The sequence below is a fragment of the Acipenser ruthenus genome, chromosome 11 (assembly GCF_902713425.1).
Source record: "Acipenser ruthenus chromosome 11, fAciRut3.2 maternal haplotype, whole genome shotgun sequence".
Classification (NCBI taxonomy): Eukaryota; Metazoa; Chordata; class Actinopteri; order Acipenseriformes; family Acipenseridae; genus Acipenser; species Acipenser ruthenus.
Window position 1 is genome coordinate 20336150 of NC_081199.1, and position 22601 is coordinate 20358750.

The window sequence follows — 22601 nt, forward strand, 5'->3', positions numbered from 1 at the left end:
AACATTTTTACTAAACTGAGCAAACAAGCAAAAAGGTAGTAGAACTACCCGTTTCGACACAACAGATCTACGTCAGGTTCACAATAATTTCAGCTGTAGTCACTATATACACACACATACAAATTAAATTAGATAGTTCAATTATAATCAAGTCATTTAGTAATTTACAGACATGTCTACACAGAGGATGACAACCAGAAGCCAGACTGGACAGTAATTAACATCTCCAATTATGAACTTACACATGCACAACAGACTGTGTTGAATAAGGGATTGTCTTTTGTTCCTACAAATAGGATCAACACATTTAACTTAAATATATTTTTTAGACAGTTACATTTGAAACATTACTTTGGTACAAAAAAACACACTGTAATAGAATGGAATCCTTTAGACAAATTTAAGAAAAAACTTTTTACCCTTTAAACTTTAAACCCTACGCTGAGCACCTTTAGTAAATTAAGTAGAAAGTGATAAAACAACAATGTTAAAAAAACATTCAGTACTTAAACATAATGTGAGTCAGCTGGAAAGGAAAGCTATTAAATAGTAACATAGCAATTAAGTCAGCAGACAAAGGAGATTCTATTGTCATTCAAAATTCTAAGCATTATGTTTTAAGTTCTAAGACAACTAAGTAACATAAGTTTTTATGAACCTTTAACGGGAGATCCGGGTTCACAATTAAAACAGGAGATGTTATTTTAGATTATGATTTCCATTACATGAAAGTAGATGTTAAAACGTCATGCTGATTTGAACTTGGCTCTCGCCAAGATAAGCACCAACTAAAACGTAGCTTTACAGTAAACTAATGCGATCCATCTGCATCTCCATCCATTTGCGTTTCTTTCCATCTGATGATGTAGATATCCTTCTGGCTGGTGTTGATGGCTGAAGTGTAATGCTGGCTCCAGGGATCAGCTTATTTTGCCTCTCCAGCATATCAGCACACAAAACGGCTGTGATGCTGGCTCCGGGGAACAACCACACTGCGGTCTCCCCATGACAACCGTCTGGATTGAGCTAAGTAGGGTACATCTCTGGGGTCTTCAAATGGGCACCTTCCATCCTCTGTGTTTCATCGACTAGCCCACGACACCTCAAGAGGGCTCGACAGTGATTCTGGCGTCCCAGCATCACCCCCCTCCATCCCCCACTCAAATCAGCCCAGCTTACTTACCCGTAAATCAGCGTTGCTTTCTTTCTATTGTGCTTGAGATACCCAGCCAGAATCTTTCCGTCTCAACCACAGCCAGTTGCTGCTCTTTTCTGCTGCTTCAGATAAGTTCTTCACTGTGCAATGCAACTCTTGACCACTGAACCCGACATCTCTGAGAAACCGGGTTGTAGAGTGTGCCACAAATCCTTGACAACCCACCTCCACTGGGTAAACCTGGACTCTCCATCCTTGCTGTTCCACTTCAGCAGCTAGTTGAGCATACCGAAGTTTCTTCCTCTCATACGCCTCATCCACAGCATCCTCCCATGGCACTGTTAACTCTACCAGATGAACAAGGCGTGCTGATCCAGACCACAAGACAATGTCTGGTTGAAGGTTAGTGGTGGCAATGTCAGGTGGAAAAATAAGCCATTGACCAACATCTGCAAGCATTTTCCAGTCTCTAGCAGCTTTCAGTTGTCCTGGGCGAGGCTTGGTTTTAACACCTTTTCTTGGTGGTTGCTCTCCTGGACGAAGGAATATTGTCTTTTGTGTGTAATGCTTTGATGGAACTGGTGACAACTTATTGGTCATGTTACGCTTGTCTTCCAATGCTATGGCCAAACATCGCAGCACCTGGTCATGGCGCCAAGTAAACCATCCTTGGCTAAGAGCCACGTTACATCCTGTCAAAATGCGCCTTAATGTTGCAGGTGATGAACACAAAGGACATGAGGGATCCTCTCCTACCCAGAGGTTTAGGTTCTGTGGTGATGGGAGAACATCATATGTTGACCTGATGAGGAAAATGATCCTGCTCTGTTCCATTGACCATAGGTCTTGCCAGCCAATCTTGCGTTGTTCCACACTCTCCCATTTCATCCATTCTCCCTGCTTGGCCTGGGAAATGGCCTTTATACACCGCATCCTCTCCTCCTGCTTTTGCACCTCATTGACTACCATTTTCCTCCGTTGAGCTGAGGCTGCCTTGTGCCATGTAGGAGGAGCTGAACTGAGACCAAGACCCCCTCTTCCATGCTGAACTTGCCCCAAGATATCACCAATTCGAAGGGCAGCCTTTGCATCCTCCACAGCTTTCTTTGCCACCTACTTTCTTCCAGTTTTCAGCACAGGTGCTGCCTCCCTTACGCATTTGTCGCGTGACTACTAATGTCATTTCCAGTCTGACCTTGGCACACTTAAACTCCTCGGTTAGAGCGGATGCTGGTAGCTGCAGTATGCCTTTACCATAAAGTCCCGCTCTACTGAGGCAGCGTGGAACTCCCAACCATTTCCTGATGTATGAACTGATACAGGCTTCCAGCTTCTCTACTGTTGTCAAAGAAACCTCATACACAGTCAATGGCCACAGCAGCCTTGGCAGTAGACCAAACTGAAAGCAGTAGTCACAGTTGTCATGTCATCCATATATGCTCAAATTGGTGGTAGTTGCATTCCAGAAGCCAAGCGCTCTCCTCCTACTACCCATTTAGATGCCCTAATGATTACTTCCATTGCCATGGTAAAATGGAGAAATGGTGCATCCTGCCATTATTCCAACTTCTAGGCATTGCCATGTAGTGCTGAATTCAGAAGCTGAATTCAAATCTCCAAAGTAGGCTTTCACTAAATTTGTTATTGTCATCGGTACACTGAAAAAATGAAATGCTGCCCAACGAAGTTCATGTGGCACTGAACCATATGCATTAGCCAAATCCAGGAATGTTACATGGAGCTCCTTCCTCTCCTTTTTAGCTGATTTAATTTGTTGCCAGATCGCATTGATGTGTTCTAAGCATCCTGGGAAACCTGGAATGCCCGCTTTTTGTCCTGAAGTGTCAATGAAGCAGTTCTTTAATAGGTAAGTTGACCATCTCTGAGCAATAATGCTGAAGAAAATCTTGCCTTCTACATTTAATAGGGAAATAGGGCAAAACTGACTGATGCTTGTAGAATCTTTTTTTTTTTTGGTATAAAGACTTGGCGCCATGCTCTTGGTACAACCTGTTTTTCCCATGCCACTTTCATCAGTTTCCACAGGATTCGTAGAACTCCAAAAGCACACTTGTACACTCTGTACGGAACTCCATTAGGCCCTGGAGATGATGACACCCTTGCTTTTTTCACAGCTTGCTCTACTTCTTTCCACTTAGGTGCACAGTCCTCCATTTGGTATTCTGGTGGATTGATAGGTGGGATGTCTGACGGAACTGACATAGGCTCCTGCCTTTTTGAATCTGTATGTGTTTCCTCCAAATATCTCTCCAGCTCAACCTTAGATGCTTTTAGTGTGCCATTTTTCTCACTGGTGATTAACTTCTTTACAAATTTGAATGGATCTTTATAAAAGTTAGTTTTCGCATGCTCCTTCTTTTTGTAGCGTTTCCGCTACTTATCTTTTATGACCCTTTGTTACAGATTGAGTCCCTCCTTCTGACTTTGTTCTGCTCTTCTCCATTGCTTCTAAGCGTTCAATCTCCTGCTGCTGTCTAGACTTAGTTTGTACTTTTTCCTTCCTTTTTTCAACTCCAAACCTCTCGCTTCCCTATGCATAGATGATGTCCCCAAATTTATCCAGCTTCTTTTCAACTGTTCCACTTAACCTTTCCACCGCAAAACAGAGGTCCGTGTTTACTGTGTCTCATGCAGTTTTCTCACAAGTTCTTGGCCATTTAACTCCAGGCTTGTGCCCGTTGAGGTTCTTTTCTCTCTTACGCTAGTTTGTGTGACCGGGTTCGCAAGGATCATTAGGTTCATTACTAGTTGTATCCATGCAAGGCCTCCTCACGTCTACGACAGGGGTGCTGATATCCTGCGAACTGTGGTTTGCTGCCTGTCACTGGATTTCATTTGACTGACTTGACTGACTTCGTAAGAAGTACCGATCAATGTGAGAAAAAGCATTGGAAAGCAAACTGATCAGACAAAACCAATTAGAATTTTTAATGGTTGAATTCCCAATAACACCAGTATTTTACACATTACCAAAAATACATAAGAATCCTTTACAACCTCCAGGACGACCTATAGTTTCAGGTAATGGTTCAATTTCTGAACCGCTAAGCCAGTTTGTAGACTATTTTATTAAGTATATTGTAAGAGATTTACCTTCTTATTTAGCAGATACCTGAGATGTGATCAGAGTGCTTTCCCAACACGTAATTCTTCTTATCTCTTTTCTGTTTTTTTTCGATGTGGAACGTCTATATACCAATATACCACATGAGTGGGGATTGAAGGCACTGTCATTCTTTTTGAAAACAGACAAAATTATTTACCCATGATTTTTTTTATTAGAATTAACTACATTTATTTTAAAATCAAATTATTTTTTATCAAAAAATATTATCTGCAAGTCCAAGGTACAGCAATGGGCTCGTCATTTGCCCTAAATTATGCAAACTTATACATGGGGTATTGGGAAAAAGAATACATTAAAGACACTGCCTCCAGTCCACTCCTGCAGAATATCATTGTGGAAAAAGTACATTGATGACATGCTTGTAATATGGACTGGTTCTGAGACTGATTTGTTTTTGTTCAGAGATTATATAAATGATACATACCCTACTTTAACATTCACTATGGAATTTAGTCAAACTGAGATACTGTGGCAGTCTGGCTCGCAGTGGTGAGGTTGATGATGTCACGGACCAGGAAGTAACTCAAACCAAAACAGTGGATGGGCAGGTGAAGCTGAATGCAATTGCATTCAGCGTATTTAATAAACAAACAAATGATTTTCACAAAACACAAAACAAAAGGGCACGAGGGCCAAACGAATAAACAAACAAACAAGTAAGTGTCGTGCTGGATAATCCAGCACGTTTTAGCAATTGTTTTTTTAAATGTTGCTCGCTCTCTCCGCTCCCCGTACTCTCCTCTGTACACCCAACCTCGAGTGCAGAGAGCTGCAGGTTTAATATACTCTGGCCGAGGGATTAACTAGTTGTTAATTATCTTATTATCCCTCGGCCAGAGTCTGCACACATTTGGTAAGGATGCATGACTGTCAGCTAGTTAAATAATCAGTAGCTGATCAGCCATGCATCCTCACAGGGTTTTTAAATATAACAATAAAATACGTGGCGCTTTTACCCGCGCCGCAAACAAAAATACAAATAATAATACATAGGGGCGGGACACTCCGCCACACATGCCCCCCCTTGTGCGCAGCACACATGGCCTTTTCGGCCACCTCCCCCCTTAGTCCCCAAAGTCCCGGTTAGCAGTCCCGGCGCAGGAACAAGGGCAGCAACGGACCAAAGGTGGCGGCCACGGTGGGATGTCCTCCTCCCACCCAAACAGCCGTAGCGTTCCAATGGCCCGCGCACCGGCCGGCTCCTCTGGCCAAAACATTTTTGGGGGTGGTCTCCAGACCTGCCCCCCCTTCTTCATGGCCGGCAGCTCCCCTCCGTGGGGCTCCGGCCACCCTTGTTCCTGCAGCGAAATTGCTGCGGGGGAAGCTGGTCTCCTGACCTCCCCCCACTTCTTCATGGCTGGCAGCTGACCTTCACGGGGCTCCAGCCACAGTATTTCCTGCCGCGAAAGTGCGGCTGGGGGAGCTGGTCTCCTGACCTCCCCCCCCCTTTTCCGTGGCCGGCAGCTCCCCTTCATGGGGTTCCAGCCATAGTATTTCCTGCCGCGAAAGTGCGGCTGGGGGAGCTGGTCTCCTGACCTCCCCCCCCTTTTCCGTGGCCGGCAGCTGCCCTTCATGGGGCTCCAGCCACAGTATTTCCTGCTGCATGGCAGGACTGGTAGTGAACCCAGGCAAAACAGGCCCCTCGGGAGGCGAAGGTAGCAGCTGCCGACCTTCGGCAGGCAATGGCAGCAGCAGCGGACCCTCGGGGGGCGACGGCAGCAGCAGCGGACCCTCGGGAGGCGACGGCAGCAGCAGCGGCGGACCCTCGGGAGGTGAACTCGGGAGGGGAAAGCAGTCCTCCCACGGCGGCTGAGGAGGAACCAGCAGGTATTCACCCTTTTCCAAAAAAAAAAACACACAAAAATACTTTTTGAAAAAAACAAAAAAAAAACGTCCTTATCCTTTCCTGGTCCGGCTGTTGGAGGCGTTGTTTGTCCCACCTCGGACACCATATGTGGCAGTCTGGCTCGCAGTGGTGAGGTTGATGATGTCACGGATCAGGAAGTAACTCAAACCAAAACAGTGGATGGGCGGGTGAAGCTGAATGCAATTGCATTCAGCGTATTTAATAAACAAACAAATGATTTTCACAAAACACAAAACAAAAGGGCACGAGGGCCAAACGAATAAACAAACAAACAAGTAAGTGTCGTGCTGGATAATCCAGCACGTTTTAGCAATTGTTTTTTTAAATGTTGCTCGCTCTCTCCGCTCCCCGTACTCTCCTCTGTACACCCAACCTCGAGTGCAGAGAGCTGCAGGTTTATATACTCTGGCCGAGGGATTAACTAGTTGTTAATTATCTTATTATCCCTCGGCCAGAGTCTGCACGCGTTTGGTAAGGATGCATGACTGTCAGCTAGTTAAATAATCAGTAGCTGATCAGCCATGCATCCTCACGGGGTTTTTAAATATAACAATAAAAGACGCGGCGCTTTTACCCGCGCCGCAAACAAAAATACAAATAATAATACATAGGGGCGGGACACTCCGCCACAGATACAGATACATCTTCTTGATTTGTTAATTTCTAAAAATGTTGATGGTAAATTTGACACTATGGTCTTTCGTAAACCTACCGCTAGAAACACGATTCTGCATGCAAATAGTGACCATCCTAAACATATGATTAAAAACATTCCATATGGCCAGTTTAAAAAAAATATGTGACAATGAGTCTGATTATGAAATCCAAGCTAAAGATATGCCGAACCATTTTCAATCCAGAGGTTACAAAAGAAACACAATTGAAACGTCATACCAAAAAACAAAAACATTACAACGCAATGTACTTTTATAAACCACAAAAATTAATGACTCTATTGACGACAGAATTACTTTTGTTACTGAACATAACCTTATGTCTAATGAGGTTAAGAGAACAATTTTGAAGCATTGGAAAATATTGGAATTTGATCCACAATTACAAATGTTTATTACTTATCCACCTAGGTTTTGTTTTAAACAAGGTAAAAATATTAAATATGCAGCAGTCTCGTCAATGTACAAACCATCAGCACCAAATGAAAATTGGCTTACGAGAGAATTACATGGGAATTATCAATGTGGGAGATGCATTTATTGCTCCAATACATACAGTACAAAATTGTTTAACCATCCACATTCGGGTCAAAAGTATGAGATTTGTGATTTCATTCATTGTAATTCAACTCATGTCACATATATGCTTAAATGTCCCTGTGGGCTAGCGTATATAGGACAAACAAAAATCAATTTTAAAATACGGATAGCAGAACATAAAGCTGCAATTAGAAATAACAATATGGATTATGCCATAGCGAGATATTACAAAACCATGAATCATGGCTCTGCTTCAAGTTTAAAGTCTGTAGCGATTGAAAAAGTTTCAGCTCATATCAGAGGTGGTAATGTAATTAAACAATTGTTAAGAATAGAATCATTTTGGGTTTTTACACTAAAAACTATGGAACCTTATGAACTAAATGAAACATTGGATTTGAGCCAATATCTCTGAATAAGTCAATTGTACCCTCTATTTGCTGAAGTAGACATTTGTATTACAGTTTTGCATTCTTAATTAGAAGTAGATTAACCATAATATTGATTTTAGTATGTCAATTATACAATGTGGATAATGACGTAAAGTGACAAATAACTTAATTTTACAATTATTTAATTGATCATGTATGTATAAGTGATTACAGTTGAAAGTCTCAATTGTTAAGAACTAATGGAAATTGCACAATGTAGACAATTACTAAATGACTTGATTATAATTGAACTATCTAATTTAATTTGTATGCGTGTGTATATAGTGACTACAGCTGAAATTGAAATTATTGTGAACCTGACGTAGATCTGTTGTGTCGAAACGGGTAGTTCTACTACCTTTTTGCTTGTTTGCTCGGTTTAGTAAAAATGTTTTAACCAATAAAATGAAGAAAATCTTTTTTAAAATCTTGTCCTGATTTTGAGTGTGCGACCAATTGGTCTTTTGGACTTCAGTCTATAAATCAAGGTTGGTGGATCGATTTGAGAAGTGAGCGTACAACTGCCTTATACGGTCGGCACCTCATTGGAGTTAAGCATTGCAGTGCACAGATGTTCTTTATTTATATATACATTTTCCACACAGAGAGGTACAAGTAAGGACAAGGTCAAAAAAGCTGCTGCGTGCTGTGACAGTACCCCATGCTTGTTTGTTGTTGGCGATCCACACAATGCAGAGGTGCTTTATTTATTCATCGAAAACCAGCTGTACCTTGATGGCACCAGTGAAATCACAGAGGGTGTTCATGTCCTCTTTCCTCTTTGCAACCTCTACTACATTTTCAACATGGTTTATGCTACATGCTGCTTTCATAAAGAAAAAGTTCTGAAAATTAAAGGGGAAGCCATGCTAAAGCAAAAGCTAATGTCTTTTCTGGAAAGCTTAAATGAAATTGAAGATTAGTAGTATCTAATTGGTCCATGTACATTCGGTCCGATTGTTTTTCCTTTTTTAAATGAAAATTGGAAACCGAGAAAACGATTTGTTTTTCGTTTTAGCTTGTTGAATAGAAAAAAAAATACCAAAATCAAGTCGTTTTTTAAAAAAAAATGTCTTTGAAACGAACAAAGTGTAGTTACATTTTGTTTTTTCATGAAGCATATTCAACTTTTCATTTTGTTTCCTTCATCGTCATGTTCTCATACCAAAGCATGCAGGCTACCATACATCACCTGACCTAGATAGTATTATTTATTTATTTCTTAGCAGACGCCCTTATCCAGGGTGACTTACAATTGTTACAAGATACCACATTATTTTTACATACAATTACCCATTTATACAGATGGGTTTTTACTGGAGCAATCTAGGTAAAGTACCTTGCTCAAGGGTACAACAGCAGTGTCCCCCACTGGGGATTGAACCCATGACCCTCCGGTCTGGAGTTCAGAGCCCTAACCACTACTCCACACTGCTGCCCATAGTACTCACCTCTTCCCTTTTACCTGAGCAGAACTGACTTACCTCTCATTGGACATGGGAGCTATCTGGAGTGTGCGCCTTCACAGACGTGCGCGTTCCTGTTTCTAGTAGGAACACTATTTCTCCTTGGCGAGCTCTGCAAGGCGTTGCGCGTACTCGCAGAAATCTTTGCCGGGCGCGAGAATGCGCGTCCCCAGTGCTGTTTGGCAAGGGGAGTTGCAGTCTGTCTCGTGTCGGGGGCGCGCTTTTTCGTCTGCTCGAGTAGAAGAGTCTAGGATGTAAGGTGAAGGAGCGGCGAGGAAATTTCTTTTTTTCTGATAGAATAGTTTGATAGCAACTTTCCTTTAGTAGCAAAGGAGCATTATACGCACGGCGTTTCAGTCAACAACAACAACAAAAATATTTGAATAGGTGTTGACATAATAAAGTGTAGTGTTTGGGGTTTTAAAATGACGCACTAGAAAAAAAGCTATTGCAAGACCCCAATTTTAATTTAAAAATAACAATAACACGGTTGCATGAAAAATAACAACTTTGTGCACTTGAGAGATTTTTCAAAGCATCGCATTTCCACAGTATGGTGCATCATTAAATGATAAGCGCTGGGAGGACACAGACAGTTGCAACGTAACGGTGCTGCGGGAATGCAATACAAGTACAAATACATACGTTCTATTTTATATTGCCGAAGACGCAAAGTCGACAGTTTCATCAAAAAGGTTTATATGTAAGTCTAGAGAAATACCGTATTGTGCAATATTTGGGATAATATATTACAGGTCTGCTTAAAACTGTAACATGTATGCCGGACGCAAAAGGAGAAAACCGATTCAAAGAACGTAAGTTATAGCCTAATTAATTTTTTTGTTTTAATGTATTTTGCCCCCTCTCCCCAAATCCCCACTCCACTCCCAATTCCCCCACTACCCAACTCTCCACTCCCTTAACGCATTTTTTTTTACACACATTCCACAGTAAGTGTAGGTTTATACGTGTTCTAAATGTAAATATCTGGTGTCAATACTGTCAACATTTTATGGGGGTTCGGTTATAAGGTAAAAAAAGGTTGCAACATAAATATGTCTGGACACGATTATGACGACCCGACTGGACGCAATTTATGTTATGATTCTATGCTAACATTATTTTGCGCTTTTAAAATGTAAGTCTAAATTTCTATCGTTTAGACTGCACCGTGTCTAATGAAAACTAAACTAATATTCTGTGCGGAGAACTTCGTTGAAAAAAGACAGGCAACTATCTTTCTCTTGAAAAGCAGGTTGCTATACAGTGAATAGAATCTGAAAATCAATTTGCGGACCAGTTACAATAAAGACATTTAAAAAAAAAAATCGTCATGTATTCATGCCCTGCTGAAAATGTAACGGTTTATTCTGAAACACAGTTTATTTGAGATAGTTTCTAGTTTCTAACGCACATTAACATAGGCCTACTGAAAAAAAAAAAAGTACATTGCCTGCTGGTACTAGTAGCGGTTGTGATGTATTGGATCACCAATGTAATTACTTTAAATCACAGCGTAATATCAGTAAAACAAATACATGCTTGGTCTCATATTATTTTATTATTCGGCAGAACTGCCGAGTATCCTTTTTTCATAATTTATTCCAGGGACTATTTGCTAATGTCATCTAATTTCACACAGCTTCTATTTTCTTTTAAACAATAAAAAAGTGAGATTTGGCAGAATACAGCGTACGGGAGTGTTCTATTTGTCACTCAAATTTTATAGAAATCACCCACCAATACTTTATTGTGACTTTTCCATGTGAGCTTGGATTAATGCACCAAAACACTGCTTTTGACAGTTATTATTAATTAGTTAATTTGTGTTATTTAGGATGATCCACTAGTTGAGATATTATTATTATTATTATTATTATTATTATTATTATTATTATTATTATTATTATTATTATTATTATTATAAATAAATAAATATTCTAATAATTCTTAGACATGTTTAGGTGACAGTATTTTGATTAGAGACACAAAATATAATGTTGATTTATCAAACCTAATTTGATACATTTATAAAAAAATATATACATATAAAACTTTCCTGCCATTGTAAAGTGACCCCTGAAACAAGTAATAATAATAATAATAGTAGTAGTAGTAATAATAATAATAATAATAATAATAATAATAATAATAATAATAATAATAATAATAATAATAATATGGCTCCCGAGTGGCGCATCTGGTAAAGCCGCTCGTGTGGAGTGCAGGAGGAGCCCTATAGCCTGGACGTCGCGGTTCCAGTCCAGGCTATTCCATTGCTGACCGTGGACAGGAGTTCCCAGGGGCGGCACACAATTGGCCGAGAGCTGCCGGGGGGGGGGGGGTTAGGTCAGCTCATCGCACACCAGCGACCCCTGTAGTCTGGCCGGGCACCTGCAGGCTTGCCTGTGTTGTCCTCCGATGCTGTAACTCCCAAGTTGGCTGCATGGTGAGTCTGCATGGTGGGAGAAAATAATAAAAAATAATTGGCAACTACTAAATTGAAAAAAAAGGATAATGTACCTACATTGTATTCCTGATATTGCTCGTAAGTACTGTATTATATTATTTTTATTCAGCTAAAAAAACGAAAAAATAAATAAATATTTTGATTTTGGAATACCCCAATTTAAATATTTCTAATACAGCCCAAACATTCAAATTTAATAATAGCATTTTTATGATTATTCTTCTAATTATTGGATCTTAATTATTGGCAGTACTGTATATATTAAACCAAAAATAAATACATTAATAAAACTAGCAGTGGAACAGTGGGAATTCCAGTTTCGTAGTTTAGCTCAAGTAGCCATTTTATTTTTTAACAGGAAAATACAAAACTTACAACAAACTACATAGCATTCAGCATTCTTTATTTCTAGCTTATTACGTTACTTTTTGCCTTCTAGAAAATTGTGTTAACCTTGCAGACCCAATATTATTGTGAATTTGCAAAGGTCAGGTGTTTTGATTGACCAGAGACACCGCCAACACCTGTCAGGCTAAGAGCAGATGTATGGGGACAAGTGTGTAGGAAATGAATGAATGGTAAAGCAAATAAGAAATGTCCACTTCACTGTAACGAACTACAACTCAACTCACTGTGATTTGCTGATGCCTTAGTGGGTGAATTACACAGATGTGCCGCCTGCCATTTTTTACGAGGGAACATTCCCCATTTTGATCTCTCAAAATTTCCACAAATGTTTTTCATTATTTCTAAAGATGTCATTTAAATATGAAAAACTAAATCTTGTCTACAATCCACATGGTTTTCCTTTTACATGTTATTTGGTGATGTGTGTGTGTGCTGAGAATGAGTTTTTTTTTTTTTTTTTTTTTTTAGAAAGCATCTTCATGCATTTTCACCCACCATCATCCTCTGTTCTGACTGAGTGACTGAATGGCTGAGTGCCACCTATAGTTCCTGCAGTAACCATAACAATGTATCCCAGTACAGCATTGGACTTGAGTCCATTCAGAAAAAAATGTGTCAACCAATTGACTTGTAGTCAAATTGAGTTATGAAATGCAAATGTTAAAATAATGTTCAGCAAGATGTACATCAATGTTAATAACAACACCAACAATAAAATAAAAGGTACATTTTAACAATGTAAGGATGCAATTGCAGCCTACTCTATAAGGGAGTACAGCTTTAAACATAATATTATTCATAAGAACAGACTTTGATAGGAACGTGTGAGTGAACGCTTTGGAAAAAAGGCCCGTCATTAATTTACAGTTATTTACTACTTATAGTTTGTAGTTCTGTTTACCAAGGTAAATACTTTCAAATAAATAACCCTAGAAATACACACAAGCTGAGGACAGTTTGATCTCTATAGGATGTTCACAGTATTCAATAAAGCGGTTGATTTTCTACTAGTTGAACAGCAGAGGGAAGGCAATTTTTGTTAACGGGATGCAGGTGATTGAATGAACCAGCAATTTTCACTGTGTATTAAATTATGTGGTTCTAGGGTAAAACACCCCCCTGCAGAAGGGGTGAAGTCAAACCCGTCCAAGAGGCACAGAGACAGGCTCAACTCTGAACTGGACCGGCTGGCCAGCCTCTTACCCTTCACAGGGGAAGTAACCTCCAGCCTGGATAAACTCTCCATCCTCCGGCTCAGTGTCAGCTACCTCCGAGCCAAGAACTTCTTCAACAGTAAGTGTCTCCCATCACACTCCCAGGGACTGCAGGGAATAGGTGCTTCCAACAAAGACAAACGTATACTTATAGTGGAAGTGGTTCATAATTCATAATTATAATATGGCAAAAATAGTACTACTGTTCATTTCTGATATTCAGCACAACCCAAACCCTGTTGTGCCTTAATGCTTAACTACAAAACATTCAATAGGAACAAAGTGTGTGTGATACCGGCAGAATTTAGAAATATATATAAAAAAAGATTCTTTAACTCTATTAATGTCCAGTGTCTTTTACTAAAGTGTTAATAGAACACTACATTGAAGAAATAATTGTATATGTCAGTCATTATGCCCACCCAGCCATTTCACGAAATGACTAAAACTGTATACATGTGTGATGTTCATTGGATATGTGAAAAAAATATATCCTGGAAATATACAACCTCTAACTTGTATTACTATGACTTGCATTAAATGCATTTTTATTTATTCACTGGCTTGAGCACAGCCAAATAAAAAACAAAGAGATGTGGATATTAAATTGATTGTAGCTAGCAAAAGAATTCCATACATCTAACCTGTTCTTTTATATACAGTAGGTCTTAAATGATTCATTTTGAAGGAAATAACAAACTCCACTTGTGGTTAACTACCACACAGTAGAGCCTTCATCGAGAAGGCACTATCTCTGTTAGCAAATCATTTTTTCATTCATTTCTTTAAAAAAAAATAAAACTTAGATTTATCTTGAACTTGGAATGAGTCGTCAGTCCCCTTCCACTGAGAAAAGTTTTAGGAAAATAGTCAAATTTAAACAAATAAGAGATTCAATTTAAGAGATATCCTGAAAATATGGCAAAACAATGGAAAACTTTCTTTGAACTAAAGTAGTACCATATATCATGTTTAAAAAATGAAAAAAGACCAATTTAGCTGGTGGCAGTGCAACACAGTGGGGATTTATGGAGTTATTTTGTTAGCTACTTTAAATTGAACAAGATTACAGAGACTAACTGAGAACCGAGATGCAGACAACAATTTAAGAAACAGTGTCTAGAGGGAGAAAATGAAATGCAGGGGGAGAAAAAGCTCTTGAAGAGACATTCCTGATGAACTGTGGAAAAACTCACAAGGGATTTCAGGGGGTCTATATGTTCAAATACCATTTTTTGATAGTCCAGCCTGTATGTCTGTGGAAATGACTACATCATGATTACCTGTCATAACATTGAACTCCTCTTTCAATCTTTGCTTTGTGTCGGACATTAGATCATGTTAGAGCGAGGCCTTTGATTGCTGTGGGTTAATATGAATGAACGGTACTACAGGGCACTGGGCTTTCTCCAATGGAGACCTTTATTAAGACCTGGCATTGGTTAAATATTAGGAGCTATCGGTCATATCTGTTCATTTTAATTTAAAAAATAAGTATAACTGCTATATACTTTCAGTTCTAACCTTCTTTTATACAATAAAGTAGAAATTAGTTTCAGTACTTTAAAATAGTTGATTATAATTTGTAGGTATGCAGAGCTCTGAATATAACCAGTATGAGCTGATTAATAAAGGGTCAGAATTGGAAAGGGGGAATGGTCAAATGTTTTTGAGGGTTAATTTGTGCCTTTAGCTTGAGGTAAAAAACATATCAAAATTAGTTTACAGCGAGAACTAGAGCTCTTTTTATGAGTTTGTTTCATTGGCTTATGGGTTTGGCAAGTGCTAAATTTAGGAAGTTGCATGAATAAATACAAGCTCTTATGAGTTGATTAGTCAGTTAATACTGAGGAGAAGAGAGGCAGTAAAGTTTTATAGCATGCTGGTATCTGGTGTGGGTGGGGTGTTTCTAGCAGCTTTCCTATAAGACAGAAACAGTTTTGCCCTATACTCCTCTTATTAAATAGCAGGACTAATTTGCCAAGACAATGAAAGCAGGCGATCTGGGGAGCACCAAATAAATCAAGAACATACTCATTTGTTTTCCTGTCTGTTGATTATTATTATTATTATTATTTATTTCTTAGCAGACGCCCTTATCCAGGGCGACTTACAATTGTCACAAGATATCACATTATACATTATTTTACATTATACAGATATCACATTATTTTTACATACAATTACCCATTTATACAGTTGGGTTTTTACTGGAGCAATCTAGGTAAAGTACCTTGCTCAAGGGTACAACAGCAGTGTCCCCCACTGGGGATTGAACCCACAACCCTCCGGTCAAGTGTCCAGAGCCCTAACCACTACTCCACACTGCTGCCCAAATTGATCTGGGTTGCACTAACGAGTAAAGCTTTTGTGTTAAAAAGTATTAAACAATTTTCCATTTGGAAAAACTTTTCCAAGTTCCAGCATGAATGAATATAAAAACCTGTGTGTCCTCTCGTGATTTTGTTCTGCAATACATATAAAATAATTTATTTTATATTTTTTACATCCACCATTCTGAGAGATTAAAACAGATTCTAGCATCCTCAGTCCTTAAAAAAAATAATGTAAGGATATGAATTCTGTCCATCAGCGTGTTGATACAATTTGCAGTGTCTGGTTGCAAGTTGTTTCAGTCCAATGTGGTGCAATGCGGGATTTGTTTCTTGTGAAGCATTAATAATTAAAAGAAAAAAAAAAACAGCTTAAAGAATTTATAAAATGGAGGAAGAGGGATGTTTGTTTAAGACTCTGGATTTTAAAAAGGCTGGTTCCGTCAGCCAGAACGGGAGACCCTGTGGAAATTGAGGGTTATTTTAGAAAAACAAAGATGTCTGCTTTAAGGACACAAGATTTAGAGGACAAAGTTTTATTGCTGAAACTGTAACATTTATGAATGCATAATCCTACATTTACAAAACTGTGCTGGGTATAAAAAAATTATATTTAATAAGACATTTTGTTATATATATATGTATCTATACTTTGAATAATTTATTTAGCATGACAATTAGTTCAACTATCCTCCGAAATTGTAAATAAAATATCCCCATTAAGCATGGCTGCACAATGTTTGTTACTCTATCATAATGTTTTCCTGACCCCAAGCAAAGCCACAGTGCTCACTTGCAAATTGTTCCCTTAATGATCAGGTGGGTGAGCACAAAACTCAGGTACCATAGAGATTATTGACAGGCAGATAGGCTAAACATCCCTCCAGTCAGGTAAAGGCCCTCTGCAGAGCCTGTGTCTAAAATAGCCATTATTTAAATTCAAAATCTGTATCATATAGTAATGTGTTTTACTTTTATCGATGGTCCAGTTTGTTTGTTGTGGCTGGTACACAACTTGATGTCTGTAAATTAGTGGACACCAAGCGCTCTGCGGAAAGACATCAGAACCTCAGTGTCAATACATTTGCAAAGTTAAATATTTGACATGTTTTGGGGTTTTTTTCATTCTAAAGGTTGCCAGTACATACTGGTGCAATAAATAAATGTGAACATAATTTAGATGTGTTATTTAACATTGTGTAGTCAAAGAAACTACAAAATGATATTGCAAAAATCTACCAGAAGCCATAATAGTAGTACAGTATTTCATGTTGGATTTCAAAATGTTACATTTTTCAATTTGTTTCAGTTTTTTGTGGAAAACTACAAAACAGTATGTAGTTCAATATGTTGCCGTAACATTATTTAGCAGGTTTCATTTGAGTTTATGAAGCAAAATGTGTGGTCTGTCCATGTATAGGCCTCCAAATTAATACATAAAATGTATGGCACACACACACACATATATATATATATACACACACAAACAATATTCTACATAGCCTATGCACTGTAGTTTGCTAAAATTGCTAGTTGTTATTATTATTATTATTATTATTATTATTATTAATAATAATAATAATAATAATAATAATAATAATAATAATAATAATAATAATAATAATCAAAACATACAATCCAGAACATCTAAATTTCAGGTAAGAAGACCCACCACTTTTTATAGTATATCATTAAAACAGACCCCAATAGTTTAAATATATTTAAGTAGGACACAGTACTAAATAATAATAATAATAATAATAATAATAATAATAATAATAATAATAATAATAATGCTATAAGGTTCTGCTGTAAGGCTGGTCTCAGAGGCAGTGACATTCTCTTTCTGTATTTAATCAGCCCAGCTTCCTAATTGCTACAGTTATCAATAGACTGAATTATATAATTTCCATTCAATTGTGCTAAAATTGTTTAACTACAGATTGTGCTCGAAACATGCCCTTTCTGTATCTGCATTTCCTCCACTGCAAACAGACTTCATTATGTGCAAACAATATAAATGCTGATTGGCACCCAGGGCTTCAATCTGTCTCTCCTCCTTGTATTGAAACACGTTGCTATAAAGGTTTTAGTTGCCATGCCTGGAAGATCAAACCATGATTACACACAGAGATACACACACACACACATATATTTTTAATTAAGTTGACTGTATTTAGTAACTCATTAAATAGGTAAGTAGAAAACAAATGCATAAAGAAATATAGAGGTCTATTTTTTTTCTTTGTTACCATTGTAATAGAAATACAACCTTGTAATCTTCATGTTCATACATGCAGAAAAAACATATTGCTGTAAATACACTTCCTATCTTCAAGTTTTATAAACAAATAATGGCAATTTTTTGCTCTCACAAACACAGTACAATAGAAAAATACACACAACATAAAGACATGGAGAATCAGCCAAGGAACTCCAAAACCACAAGGTTCAACCAAGAAAATGAAAATACAAGAAAAGAAAACACATGCTGACAAATTGAATTCAGTTAGCTAGAGAAACTAGGGGGCAAATTAAATCTAAGTTCTGTGCAATGCCTTCGCTGAAGCGGGATACTTGTTGGTATTAAAACAAAAATCAAGGCAGGGGGTGTCATTTTGACGTGGTGTAACAGGGTGAGGAGCCCTGTACGTTTATTTGTTTATTTATTTTTAGAACAGGGTCTCCCCCTCCGCTCCTGTGCAGGTTATTGTTTTGTATTTGTTTGTTTTATGATTTATGTATTTATATGACGGTGAAGCGCCGTGGGTATTATTTTTGTATTTAAATACATGTCGGCGAATCGCCGTATGTTTTGTTATTTTGTTTTATTTAAAACGTGTTTTGGCAGAAGCGAGATTGGTGCATGTCTTCTGCCAGGAATAATTAATAAACTTGTGCAGATTGTGGCTGAGGGGTAATAGAATAATTACTAGCCAGTTAACCCCCTCGGCCACGATATAAAAGCCTGCAGCTCTCTGCACTCAGGGTGGGTGTACAGAGGAGAGTACGGGAGAGCGAGAGATATTTAAAATTAAACCTATAGGTTCAGTGAAGGCGATTGCCCAGCCTGACCTGGGTTTTGTTTATTTTGTGTTCTTGATTTTGTTTTTGTTTAAACCTTTTATTTTGCTCTGTGAGCAAGTGTTTTCTGTTTGAATTGTTTATTTTATTTTTGCATTTAAATAAACGGCGCACCACGCGTCTTTTTGAAACTGCCTCTTTGTTTTTGTTCCTGCTGCTGGCCTGACGTCACCACTCGTCCATTCCTGCCACACTTTGTGTCCTCGTGGGATCAACCACAGCCTCCGACTCAAGTCAGCGCGGGTACTGCTTTTTTTTTATTATTATTATTTGTGGAGAAGAAAAGATGCAGACAAAGGTGAGGAGAAGGAGGCAGAGAGGAAGGAAGACATGGGTGGAAGAGTGGTGCACTAACTGCATGCGGTACGGGCATGAGGAGCACCACTGCCTGGAGGTCTTCCAGGACACAGACCTGGAGTGGGAGGAGCCCGAACATCCTGCGCCTGAGTGGGAGGAGCCTGAACGCCCTGCACCTGAGCGGGAGGAGCCCAAACATCCTGCGTCTGAGTGGGAGGAGCCTGAATGTTCTGCGCCTGAGAGGGAGGAGCCCGAACATCCACAGTCCAAGAGGGGGGAGTCGGTGCGTCCACAGCCCAAGAGGAGGGAGTCGGTGCGTCCACAGCCCAAGAGGGTGGAGTCGGTGAGTCCACAGCCTAAGAGAGGGGAGTTGGTGCGTCCACAACCCGCGGGGGGATTCGGTGTGTCCACAGCCACCAGAGGAGATCAGCTGGGAGGCTTTCCTCCGCAATGTAGAGGTGTCCTGCTGGTGCCCCATCTGCAGAGAGCGGGGGCATTCCCCGCTCAACTGCCCCCTCCTACCAGAGGGACACCTGCTGCTCCCAGTCCCATCAGCAAAGGGAGAGTACCTGCTGGTTCCGCCGCCACCGCCGTGGGAGGACTGCGTGCCGCTCCCACCTCTGCCAGCTGAGGGAGAGTACCTCCTGGTTCTACCTCCACCACCGTGGGAGGATTGTGTGCCGCTCCCACCTCCGCCAGCTGAGGGAGAATACCTGCTGGTTCCGCCTCCACTGCCGTGGGAGGACGACTTGCCACTCCCACCTCCACCGGCGTGGGAGGACTACCTGCCACTCCCAGCACCACCACCAGAGGGAGAAGGGGAGGAGCCCCTGCCGCCTTCACCGCCACCCTAGGGAGAGGAGCAGGAGCTGCCTCTCTCTTCAAGACAGGACGGACCGGAACAAGATGCTGGCGGTCCACAGCCGTCCTTGCATAGGCTGCTGAGCAGAGCAATGGGGGAAAACCACCGGGTCGCAGCAGCTGAGAAGAGGGCCAACCCCAGCACCACTGCTGGTCCTGGCTCCCCTCCTGCAGTCGCCTCCCGAGGGTCCGCTGCCGCTGTCGCTTCCAGAGGGTCCGCTGCCGCCGTCGCCTCCCGGGAGTCTGCTGCCGGCGTCACCTCGAGAGGATCTGCTGCCGGCGTCGCCCCCTGAGGGACCGCTGCTGCCCTGTCGTGTATCGCCTGGGGATGCCAATTCGTCATCGCCCGGGGATGCCAGTTCACCATCGCCCGGGGATGCCTGCCTTGTGACAGCAGGAAGTGTTGTGGCCAGAGCCCCACGGAGGGGAGCTACCGGCCACGAAAAAGGGGGGGGGGGGGAGGTCAGGAGACCAGCTCCCCCAGCCGCACTTTCACGGCAGGAGAAACGGTGGCTGGCAACACAGAAGAGGGAGCTGCTAGCCACGAAGAAGTGGGGGGTGGTGGACATTCCACCATGGCCGCCCCCAGAAACACCTTGCTTTCCCCTCTTCTGGAACTTTGAGACTGAGGGGGAAGGTGGCCGTTGGGCCATGTGTGCCTTGCACAAGGGGGGGGGGGGGAGCCATGTACGTTTATTTATTTATTTTTAGAACGGGGTCTCCCCCTCAGCCCCTGTGCAGGTTATTGTTTTGTATTTTTTTCTATTATGATTTATGTATTTATATGACGGTGACGCACCGTGGGTATTGTTATTTTGTTTTATTTAAAATGTGTTCTGGCAGAGGCGAGATTGGTGGTCGTCCTCTGCCAGGAATAATTAATAAATTCATGCAGTTTGTGGCCGAGGGGTAATAGAATAATTACTTGATAATTGCCATGATATAAAAGCCTGCAGCTCACTGCACTCAGGATGGGTGTACAGAGGAGAGTACGGGAGAGCGAGAGATATTTAAAATTAGTGAAGGCGATTGCCGAGCCTGACCTGGGTTTTGTTTATTTTGTGTTCGTGATTTTGTTTTTGTTTAAACCTTTTATTTAGGTGTAATCTTAAGGGTTGTGCAAAAATCCTTCATTAATTGACTCACAAAAGGAGTGCCTTGGTCCGTTAATACTTCCTTAGGGATACCTACTCGAGAGAACAAGTGTATCAACTCTTTAGTAATAGTTTTGGAAGTTGTGTTCCTTAAAGGAATGGCTTCAGGATATCTGGTAGCATAATCTAATGTAACCAAAATATATTCGTGCCCACGAGCCGATTTGTTTAATGGCCCCACTAAATCCATAGCTATTCTTTCAAAAGGTATCTCAATAATCTGAAGAGGTTGTAACGGAGCTCGTAATCCTGGATTTGGACTAGCCAGCTGACATTCAGGACACGATTTACAATACCGATCCACAGCCTTTCTAATTCCTACCCAATAGAACCTTCTCAGTATACGTTGCAATGTTTTCTCAGACCCTAAATGACCCCCAAACAGATGTGTATGTGCCAAGTATAAAACTTGTGATTGGTAAGCCCGGGGAACCAACAACTGTTCTACTGGTTCTTGGTTAAGCTGCTTACAGCGGTACAGTAAATCATTTTTTACAATAAAATGCTCAAGTGGGTTAACTACTGTGTTCTCTACCCTGGTACCGTTTACTGACACCACCCGCTCCCGGATATTCACAAGAGTAGGGTCCTGTTCCTGTTCCCTAGCAAAATCTCCACTCGGGAGTTGAAGACAATCTTCCCAGGGCCCCTCCCTTGGGTTTTCTATTGCCACCTCTCCCATTTCTGCAACAATTTCCTTCTCGTTACACTGCGTAGACACCCCCTTACAATTACATTTTGCTAGGACCCCAATTAAACTTTGTGTCATAGTGTCACGTTCCTGTCGCCGCTGCCGGCGTGACTTCCTCGCTCTTACACAACTGCATTCAATAAACAGATCTGGGCCGGTAAATGGGAAAATGTCATGAGGGCTCTCTACTGGCGTATTTTCTGCCTCATTGTTTACTTCAGGCTTTGCCAATGGCCTGTTAAATTTAACCAGAGTACCGAACCCTGGGATATTTCTTCCAAGAATTACTTGGTGGGGAAGATGAGGTACCACTCCGACTCGGAAGTCTACCACCTGGGATCCGACTTCAATGGAGACTACCGCAGTCGGATAGTGCTTAATATCCCCATGTATACAAGTAATTCCTGTCTTAAAATCATAATCCAATGGACTGTTCGACAATAATTCTGACGTAACTAACGTAATAGCACTCCCTGAATCCGCAAGAGCCTCTGCCCTTTTCCCATTAATCTTTATCCAGATCAGATATGGATACGTCCCCACAGGATGACGTGGCACAATTATATTTCCACAAAACTGACTTTCAATGATACCAGGTTTAGCAATTTTACACTCCATTATTTCTTCTTGTGTACAATATTTAGCAATGTGGCCGAACTGGTTACATTTAAAACACTGGTAATTACCATAACCCCGGGCCTCTACCCTTACTCCCCCATCTGTCCCCAGTCCCTTCACGGCCTCCGGCCGCTCTTCACCCCTCTCCGGCACCGCCGGTTGCTTACCTGACCTTAAGGGAGTCCGAAT

The 22601-nt window shown here is 40.7% G+C and overlaps 1 pseudogene; it reads left to right on the top strand.

Annotated features, from left to right (window-relative positions):
• Positions 1-9529: 9529 nt before the first annotated feature.
• The window catches only part of LOC117426748 (aryl hydrocarbon receptor-like), a 168125-nt pseudogene continuing 155053 nt past the window's right edge, over positions 9530-22601 (top strand).